Source organism: Scyliorhinus canicula, chromosome 7 (assembly GCF_902713615.1).
Source record: "Scyliorhinus canicula chromosome 7, sScyCan1.1, whole genome shotgun sequence".
Classification (NCBI taxonomy): Eukaryota; Metazoa; Chordata; class Chondrichthyes; order Carcharhiniformes; family Scyliorhinidae; genus Scyliorhinus; species Scyliorhinus canicula.
In genome coordinates this window covers 196,829,864-196,839,819 of record NC_052152.1, presented here as the reverse complement: position 1 = coordinate 196,839,819, position 9,956 = coordinate 196,829,864, and the positions used below count along the sequence as shown (strand labels likewise).

The 9,956-nt window shown below is 60.4% G+C and overlaps 2 non-coding genes across 2 annotated transcripts; both read right to left on the bottom strand.

Annotated features, from left to right (window-relative positions):
- Positions 1-204: 204 nt before the first annotated feature.
- On the bottom strand, positions 205-277 carry trnam-cau. The gene has a single exon. It is a non-coding gene; the product is annotated as a tRNA-Met (tRNA).
- Positions 278-5,574: 5,297 nt separating this feature from the next.
- Positions 5,575-5,647, bottom strand: trnam-cau. Its single transcript has one exon. It is a non-coding gene; the product is annotated as a tRNA-Met (tRNA).
- Positions 5,648-9,956: the final 4,309 nt, after the last annotated feature.

Here is a 9,956-nt window from a genome sequence, read left to right as displayed (position 1 = left end):
GGCCAGACCTGCTGAATATTTCCAGCACTTTCTGTTTTCGATTCAGGTGATGTTGGCTCTTGAAAGGATTCAGCTCATGATTCAGTGTTTGTTTAAACATTAGCAATGCAGGGCTTACTCCTTGCATCTGGTCTGCTTCCCACGTTTTAGGTAACAAACAGCCAGGCAAAATAATTAAGGCTGATCTTTAGAAACAAAAGCATGTGCCCCGTGTGAGGCTCGAACTCACGACCTTCAGATTATGAGACTGACGCGCTGCCTACTGCGCTAACGAGGCTCTGAGCAGAACGACAGCAAAGCGGCTTCAGGCTCTGCGATAGTCAATGTAAAAGACTAACTGGAGCCAGATTTCAGCACAGACTCAGTGCAGCTTCGCGGGGCTCTCTGTAACCTGGGAGCGGTGCACTGGGTACCCAGCAGCCGGGGAGAGGGACGATTCTGGGCAGGGAAGGGAAGGGGGGGGGGGGGGGGGGGGGACACCCCGGGGAGCCTGCCTGCAGGAGGCAGATGTTGGAACGCGGTGAAGACCTTTGAAGGGGGGCAATTGAAAGAGAGGTGGTGGCTGGCGACAATGCAGGGCAGTGAGAGGGGCAATGGAGATGGTCCAGGGAAAGGGGTTATTAGGTGATTGGGGGGGCTTCAGGGAGGGAGCAAAAAGCGGAGGGAATGGGCAATGGAGAAGCGGGTCAATGGAGAGTGGTCATTGAGGAGGGCGTCAGGAGGGGGTACAGGGGATTGGGAGTCAGCGAGTGGGGAAATGGGGGCCTGGGGGGGGGGGGGCATTGAGGAGGGGGTCAGGAGGGGGTACAGGGGATTGGGAGTCAGCGAGTGGGGAAATGGGGGTCTGGGTGAAGAATGGTTATTGAGGAGGGGGTCAGGATGGGGGTATCGGAGATGGGGTCGGGATGGGGGCTAATGAAGATGGTCAGTCAGGGAGTGGGGAAAATGGGGAGGGGGCTGGAAGGGGGAGAATGGTCATTGAGGAGGGGGTACCGGAGAGGGGGTCCGGAGGTATTGGAGAGGGGGTCAGGAGGGGGGTATTGGAGAGGGGGGCCAGGGGGTATTGGGAAGGGGGCCAGGAGGGGGTATTGGAGAGGCGGTCAGGGGGGTATTGGAGGGGGTCGGGGGGTATTGGAGAGGGGGGGTTTGGGGGGGGTATTGGAGAGGGGGCCAGGGGGGTATTGGAGAGGGGTCGGAGGGTATGGAGAGGGGGGGTTTGGGGGGGTATTGGAGAGGGGGCCAGGGGTATATTGGAGGGGGTCGGGGGGGATTGGAGAGGGGGCCAGGAGGGGGGTATGGAGAGGGGGGGTTTGGGGGGTATTGGAGAGGGGTCGGGGGGTATTGGAGAGAGGGTCAGGGGGGTATTGGAGAGGGGGGTCGAGGGGGTATTGGAGAGGGTGTCGAGGGGGTATTGGAGAGGGGGCCAGGGGGGTATTGGAGGGGGTCGGGGGGATTGGAGAGGGGGTCGAGGGGATATTGGAGAGGGGGCCAGGGGGGTATTGGAGGGGGTCGGGGGGATTGGAGAGGGGGCCAGGAAGGGGGTATTGGAGAGGGGTCGGGGGGGTATGGAGAGGGGGGTTTGGGAGGTATGGAGAGGGGGGGTTTGGGGGGTATTGGAGAGGGGGTGGGGGGGTATTGGAGAGAGGGTCGGGGGATATTGGAGAGGGGGTCAGGGGTATTGGAGAGGGGGTCAGGGGTATTGGAGAGGGGGTCGGGGGTATTGGAGAGAGGGTCAGGGGGGTATTGGAGAGGGGGTCAGGGGGTATTGGAGAGGGGGTCGAGGGGGTATTGGAGCGGGGTCGGGGGATATTGGAGAGGGGGCCAGGGGGTATTGGAGAGGGGGGTCAGGGTGATATTGGAGAGGAGGTCGGGGGTATTGGAGAGGGGTGGGGGGGGGGTATTGGAGAGCGGGGTTCGGGGGATATTGGAGAGGGGGTCAGGGGGTATTGGAGAGGGGTCGGGGGGGGGGTATGGAAAGGGGGGGTTTGGGGGGTATTGGAGAGGGGTCGGGGGGGGTATTGGAGAGGGGTCAGGGGGTATTGGAGAGGGGGGTCGAGGGGGTATTGGAGAGGGGGTCGGGGGATATTGGAGAGAGGGTCAGGGGGGTATTGGAGAGGGGGTCAGGGGGTATTGGAGAGGGGGGTCGAGGGGGTATTGGAGAGGGGGTCGGGGGGTATTGGAGAGAGGGTCAGGGGGGTATTGGAGAGGGGGTCAGGGGGTATTGGAGAGGGGGTCGAGGGGGTATTGGAGCGGGGTCGGGGGATATTGGAGAGGGGGCCAGGGGGTATTGGAGAGGGGGTTTGGGGGTATTGGAGAGGGGGTCAGGGGGGTATTGGAGAGGGGTGGGGGGTATTGGAGAGGGGGATTCGAATGGTTATTGAGGAGGGGGTCAGGATGGGGGTATCGGAGATGGGGTCGGGATGGGGGCTAATGAAGATGGTCAGTCAGGGAGTGGGGAAAATGGGGAGGGGGCTGGAAGGGGGAGAATGGTCATTGAGGAGGGGGTACCAGAGAGGGGGTCCGGAGGTATTGGAGAGGGGGTCAGGAGGGGGGTATTGGAGAGGGGGGCCAGGGGGTATTGGGAAGGGGGCCAGGAGGGGGTATTGGAGAGGCGGTCAGGGGGGTATTGGAGGGGGTCGGGGGGTATTGGAGAGGGGGGTTTGGGGGGGTATTGGAGAGGGGGCCAGGGGGGTATTGGAGAGGGGTCGGAGGGTATGGAGAGGGGGGGTTTGGGGGGGTATTGGAGAGGGGGCCAGGGGGATATTGGAGGGGGTCGGGGGGGATTGGAGAGGGGGCCAGGAGGGGGGTATGGAGAGGGGGGGTTTGGGGGGTATTGGAGAGGGGTCGGGGGGTATTGGAGAGAGGGTCAGGGGGGTATTGGAGAGGGGGTCGAGGGGGTATTGGAGAGGGGGTCGAGGGGGTATTGGAGAGGGGGCCAGGGGGGTATTGGAGGGGGTCGGGGGGATTGGAGAGGGGGTCGAGGGGATATTGGAGAGGGGGCCAGGGGGGTATTGGAGGGGGGTCGGGGGGATTGGAGAGGGGGCCAGGAAGGGGGTATTGGAGAGGGGTCGGGGGGGGTATGGAGAGGGGGGTTTGGGAGGTATGGAGAGGGGGGGTTTGGGGGGTATTGGAGAGGGGGTGGGGGGGTATTGGAGAGAGGGTCGGGGGGTATTGGAGAGGGGGTCAGGGGTATTGGAGAGGGGGTCAGGGGTATTGGAGAGGGGGTCGGGGGTATTGGAGAGAGGGTCAGGGGGGTATTGGAGAGGGGGTCAGGGGGTATTGGAGAGGGGGTCGAGGGGGTATTGGAGCGGGGTCGGGGGATATTGGAGAGGGGGCCAGGGGGTATTGGAGAGGGGGGTCAGGGTGATATTGGAGAGGAGGTCGGGGGTATTGGAGAGGGGTGGGGGGGGGTATTGGAGAGCGGGGTTCGGGGGATATTGGAGAGGGGGTCAGGGGGTATTGGAGAGGGGTCGGGGGGGGGTATGGAAAGGGGGGGTTTGGGGGGTATTGGAGAGGGGTCGGGGGGGGTATTGGAGAGGGGTCAGGGGGTATTGGAGAGGGGGGTCGAGGGGGTATTGGAGAGGGGGTCGGGGGGTATTGGAGAGAGGGTCAGGGGGGTATTGGAGAGGGGGTCAGGGGGTATTGGAGAGGGGGGTCGAGGGGGTATTGGAGAGGGGGTCGGGGGGTATTGGAGAGAGGGTCAGGGGGGTATTGGAGAGGGGGTCAGGGGGTATTGGAGAGGGGGTCGAGGGGGTATTGGAGCGGGGTCGGGGGATATTGGAGAGGGGGCCAGGGGGTATTGGAGAGGGGGGTTTGGGGGGTATTGGAGAGGGGGTCAGGGGGGTATTGGAGAGGGGTGGGGGGTATTGGAGAGGGGGATTCGAGGGGTATTGGAGATGGGGTCGGGGGGTATTGGAGAGGGGGTCGGGGGGGGGGGGGTACTGGAGAGGGGGTCGGGGGGTATTGGAGAGGGGGGTCAGGGGGTTATTGGAGAGGGGGTCAGGGGGTATTGGAGAGGGGGTCAGGGGGGTATTGGAGAGGGGGCCGTGGGGTATTGGAGGGGTGGGTCAGGAGGTATTAGAGAGGGGGCCAGGAGGGGGGTATTGGAGAGGGGGTCGGGGGGGTGTTGGAGAGGGGGTGGGGGGGGGTGTTGGAGAGGGGGTCAGGGGGGGTGTTGGAGAGGGGGTCAGGGGGATGTTGGAGAGGGGGACAGGGGGGGTGTTGGAGAGGCGGTCAGGGGGATGTTGGAGAGGGGGACAGGGTGGTGTTGGAGAGGGGGGCAGCTTGGTGTTGGAGAGGGGGTCAGGGGCGGGGGTATTGGAGAGGGGGCAGGAGGGGGGTATTGGAGAGGGGGTCAGGGGTATTGGAGAGGGGGCCAGGAGGGGGGTATTGGAGAGGGGGTCGGGGGGAGTATTAGAGAGGTGGTCAGGGGGGTGTTGGAGAGGGGGTCAGGGGCGTATTGGAGAGGGGGTCGCCGGGGGGTGTATTGGAGAGGGGGCCAGGAGGGGGGGATTGGAGAGGGAGTCGCCGGGGGGGGTATTGGAGAGGGGGCCAGGAGGGGGGTATTGGAGAGGGGGTCGGGCGGTATTGGAGAGGGGGCCAGGAGGGGGGTATTGGAGAGGGTGTCGGGGGGTATTGGAGAGGGGGCCAGGAGGGGGGTATTGGAGAGGGGGGTCAGGAGGGGGGTGTTGGAGAGGGGGTCGCCGGGGGGGGGGGTATTGGAGAGGGGGCCAGGAGGGGGGTATTGGAGAGGGGGTCAGGGGTATTGGAGAGGGGGCCAGGAGGGGGGTATTGGAGAGGGGGTCGGGGGGGGAGTATTAGAGAGGTGGTCAGGGGGGTGTTGGAGAGGGGGTCAGGGGCGTATTGGAGAGGGGGTCGCCGGGGGGGTATTGGAGAGGGGGCCAGGAGGGGGGTATTGGAGAGGGGGTCGGGCGGTATTGGAGAGGGGGCCAGGAGGGGGGTATTGGAGAGGGTGTCGGGGGGTATTGGAGAGGGGGCCAGGAGGGGGGTATTGGAGAAGGGGGTCAGGAGGTGGCTAATGAAGATGGTGAGTCAGGAAGTGGAGAAATGGGGAGGGGTCTGGAAGGGGTGGATGGCCACTGAGGAGGGGGCCAGGAAGGGGGGTATTGGAGTTGATGACTCAGGGTGTGAGATTGGGCAATGGAGAGGGGCCAGGGAGGTAAAGAGGGGCAATTGTCAGTTCATGTTGATGGGGCAGTCCCAGGGCAATCACACATCGCACTATTGCCTCGGCGTTTTCTACCTTTGCACGAGACTCATTCATTTTATTGACGATGTTCTCCGTCCCAGGCCAACTTTAAATGCAATGGAATATGGAATGACAGGAAATGACACATGGCCTTGGTGCCATCGGTGAATGTTACCACGTTCCTCAACTTTGAAAAATCAATAAAATAATAAATTGTAAAACGGAAGGGGAGATTAGCAGACTGGGGAGTTTGAGCCATCAAAGAGGAGATTCACCACTTGGGCACAGGGATTGGGAGATGACCCCACTTCGGTCAGACCCTATCGTGTACCTTTCTCAGCTGATTCTGCAACTCATAAAACGTGTGCCCCGTGTGAGGCTCGAACTCACGACCTTCAGATTATGAGACTGACGCGCTGCCTACTGCGCTAACGAGGCTCTGATGATTGCCCCAGCAAAGAATCTCCAAACCCTGGGATTGTGCCAATCACTGCGGAGGTTGCAGCGTTACTGCAGTTACCTGTGGCTGGGGAAGTGACAACAACCCGGGAACTGCAGGGTCCTAGTGTCTGTACTGTGGACAAATACTAGAAACTCAACACCATAGAATGAATGCAGATGGGAAAGGTGTCTGAGCACAGGAGCACGGTGGTTAGCACTATATAAAGCAAATTACTGCGGATGCTGCAATCTGAAACCAAAGAGAAAATGCTGGAAAATCTCAGCAGGTCTGGCAGCATCTGTAGGGAGAGAAAAGAGCTAACGTTTCGAGTCCGATGACTCTTTGTCAAAGCTGGTTAGCACTGTTGCTTGCCAGCGCCCAGGGCCGGCTCAAGGCATCGGCAACTCGGGCAGTCGCCCGGGGCGCCATGTGCTAGGGGGCGCCAGAGACTCGGGTCCCGCGCATGCGCAGTTGGGCCGGTGCCAACCAGCGCATGCGCGGTGGCCTCCCTCCCCCGCTGTCCGCCTCCGCCCCCTCGGTCCGCTCCCCCCGCCCCCCCCCCCCCCCCCCCCCCCCCCCCCCCCCCCGCGGGTCCGCCCCGCCTCGGGTCCCCCGCCCGCCCCGCCCCCCCCTCGGCCCCGCCCCTGTGCCGGCGCTGGGAGCAGATTTCAGATAGAAATGATTGATATGAAATGGAAGGTTGCCGGTTTCTCACTGACATGCGCTGTACCCAGCATCTCCCTCACTCTGTAATAAAACACAGGGATGTCCGGGCCCCATTGCAACTGGGGATATGTCCGGCTGCTCTCTCAGTTTCTGCTCGTTTCCTTTTCACAGATTCAGGGGGAAGAGTGTGTGAGACAGGAACCCGGGCGGAGAAAGCCCGCCTCACAACTCAAAGCCCAACACATGAGTTTGTCTCGTTCAGCTGGAGTAAGGTGTTAGGAAATTGACCAACCGTCTGGGAGGGGAGGTGTGTGGGGATGGAGCAGAAACTGGGATTGAAGTGGGAGCAGACGGGCTGACTGGCTCTGGAAAGGGCTGGATTTCGGCGGGAATATGACTAAATGTTAATTGTACCAGCTCAGCATTGAAAAGCTGCGGGTTTCTGACCCAGTTGAATATGAGGCTCCAATCTGTAAACTTGGTGCCGAGTGTTGTATTCATTTCCATTGTGGAGAATTCAACAATGTGGGTTGGAGCAGGCAGGAGGAGGTTTCCCGCCCCCCCCCCCCCCTCGGGTCCCCCCCCCCCTCGGGTCCCCCCCCCCCCCCCCGGGTCCCCCCCCCCCCTCGGGTCCCCCTCGGGTCCCCCCGGGTTTCCCCCCCCCCGGGTCTCCCCCCCGGGTCTCCCCCTCGGGTCCCCCCCCCCTCGGGTCGTCCCCCCCCCCCTCGGGTCCCCCCCCCCCCCCTCGGGCCCCCCCCCCCTCGGGTCCACGCCCCCCCCGGCCCCCGCCCCCCCCGGCCCCGCCCCCCCCAAGGGCGCCGAAGTTCAGCTTGCCCGGGGCGCCAGCAACCCTAGGGCCGGCGCTGCCAGCGCCAGGGAGGCAGGTTTGATTCACAGCTTGGGTCACTGTCCGTGCGGAGTCTGCACATTCTCCCTGTGTCTGTGTGGATTTCTTCTGGGTGCTCCGGTTTCCCCCCACAAGGTTAGGTGAAATGGACATTCTGAATTCTCCCTCTGTGTACCTGAACAGTTGCCGGAGTGTGGCAACTAAGGGATTTTCACAGTAACTTCATTGCAGTGTTAATGTGAGCCTTCTTGTGACATTAATAAAGATTATTATATATTGGTAACAGTTCCCTGCAATGGTAACTCAGGTAGTCCTAGTTCACTGCCTTTTCCCCATGTTATGCCTTGAGTTCCAAAGGAGAGAAGTATTGGACTCAAAATGTTAACTCTGTGATGCACGATCAACAACTCTGAAAGCGAGATTGGAGTACAATTGAAGGCTTTATTGGACTGGATGTTTCCCCCAGAAGCGCAGGTACAGAATGCAGCAGCTAGGGAGACACAGACTCTTATACTCCGCCTTACTGGGCGGAACCAGCCGGCAGGCTTCACCAATGATCTTACAGTATCAGGTACCTCCAACACCAATGATCTTACAGCATCAGGTACCACCAACCTAGGTACCGTAATACCCCTAATGCCGACTACCCCTGTTAAAAGAAAGAGTCCGGTGGGGGTGGTGGTCTCGCGTTACACAGTGGTGGAGATTATGGTGGTACCCGTCGGTGGTACAGTGTCTTGCCTTATCACATGTCACACAACTATTTGCAGTATTCATTTTCAAGTACATTTCACAATGAAACAATTAGTCGATCGGGGGCCCTGGTCGTCCTCTGTGATCGTCGTAGTTTCGGCGGTGATGTAGGCGCCGGCTCGGGCATCCGTGACTCCGGGAACGTGACTTTGGCTTCTTCGGTAGCTTCATCACCCCTGGTGGGACCAGTGGAAGGACCGATCCACCTGGGAAGGGGGCAGCCGTGGGGTGCGTCGGTGGGAGGGAGGGTGGGGTTGGTGAGGGGTGTGTGGGTGGGGATCCAGAGGGCGCCAGGTCCCGCAGGGAGACCGTACCCTGCCGGCCGTCGGGGTACGCCACATGGGCGTACTGAGGGTTACCTTAAGGAGGTGGAACCTCTCGACCAACAGGTCCGATTTGTGCGCCCGCACGTGTTTACGGAGCAGAATGGGTCCAGGAGCTGCCAGTCAGGTTGGGAGCGAGGTTCCGGAGGAGTACTTCCTAGGGAAGACAAGGAGACGTTCATGAGGTATTTTGTTGGTTGTGGTACACAGCAGTGATCGAATGGAGTGGAGTGAATTGGGGAGGACCTCCTGCCAGTGGGAGACTGGGAGATTCCTGGACCGTAGGGCCAGTAGGACGGTCTTCCAGACCGTTCCATTCTCCCTCTCCACCTGCCCATTTCCCCGGGGGTTATAACTGGTCTTCCTGCTCGAGGCAATGCCCTTGCTGAGCAGGAATTGACGCAGTTCATCGCCCATGAAGGAGGCGTGTATGTAGGCGGGGAAACCGAACAGGGTAAAGATGCTGTGGAGGGCTGTGATGATGGTGGCCGCGGCCATGTCGGGATAGGGGATGGCAAATGGGAACCGAGAGTACTCACCAATCACGTGTTCAGGAAGTACGTGTTGCGGTCGGTGGAGGGGAGGGGCCCTTTGATGTCCATACTGAGGCGTTCAAAGGGATGGGAAGCCTTTACCAGGTGTGCTTTCTCTGGCCTGTAGAAGAGCGGCTTGCACTCCGCGCAGATTTGGCAGTTCCTGGTGACAGTCCTGACCTCCTCGATGGGGTAGGGCAGGTTGCGAGTCTTTGATAAAATGAAAGAATCGAGTGACCCCCGGGTGGCAGAGGTCCTCGTGGAGGGTGTGGAATCGGTCCACTTGTGCGTTGGCACATGTGCCGTGGGATAGGGCATCAGGAGGCTCATTTAGCTTCCCAGGACAATACAAGATCTCGGGTTGTAGGTGGGGAGCTCGATCCTCCACCGTAAGATCTTATTGTTCTTTATATTGCCCCGCTGTGCATTATCGAACATGAAATCTACCGACCGTTGGTCAGTGAGGAGTGTGAATCTCCTGCCGGCCAGGTAATGCCTCCAATGCCACACAGCTTCTACTATGGCCTGGGCCTCCTTTTCAATGGAGGAATGACGGATTTCTGAAGCATGGAGGGTGTGTGAGAAGAAGGCCACAGGCCTGCCCGCTTGGTTGAAGGTGGCCGCCAGAGCTACATCTGAAGCGTCGCTCTCAACTTGGAAGGGAAGGCATTCATCGATTGCGTGCATCGTGGCCTTTGCGATGTCTGCCTTTATGCGACTGAAGGCCTGGCGAGCCTCTGCTGATAGGGGGAAAACCGTGGATTGGATTAGTGGGCGGGCCTTGTCCGCATAATTGGGGACCCACTGGGCATAATATGAAAAAAACCCCAGGCAAGGCCTTGGAGCAGTGTGGGAGGGGGAACTCCATGAGGGGACGCATGCGTTTGGGGTCGGGGCCTATGACTCCATCATGCACTACGTAGCCGAGGATGGCTAGACGGTCGGTGCTAAATACGCACTTCTCCTTATTATAGGTCAGGTTAAGGAGATTGGCGGTATGGAGAAATTTGCGGAGGTTCATGTCTTGGTCCTGCTGGTCGTGGCCGCAGATGGTGACGTTGTCAAGATACAGAAACATGGCCCGCAAACCGTACCGATCAACCATTTGGTCCATCTCCCGTTGGAAGACCGAGACCCCATTTGTGACACCGAAGGGAACCCTTAGGAAGTGGTAGAGCCGCCC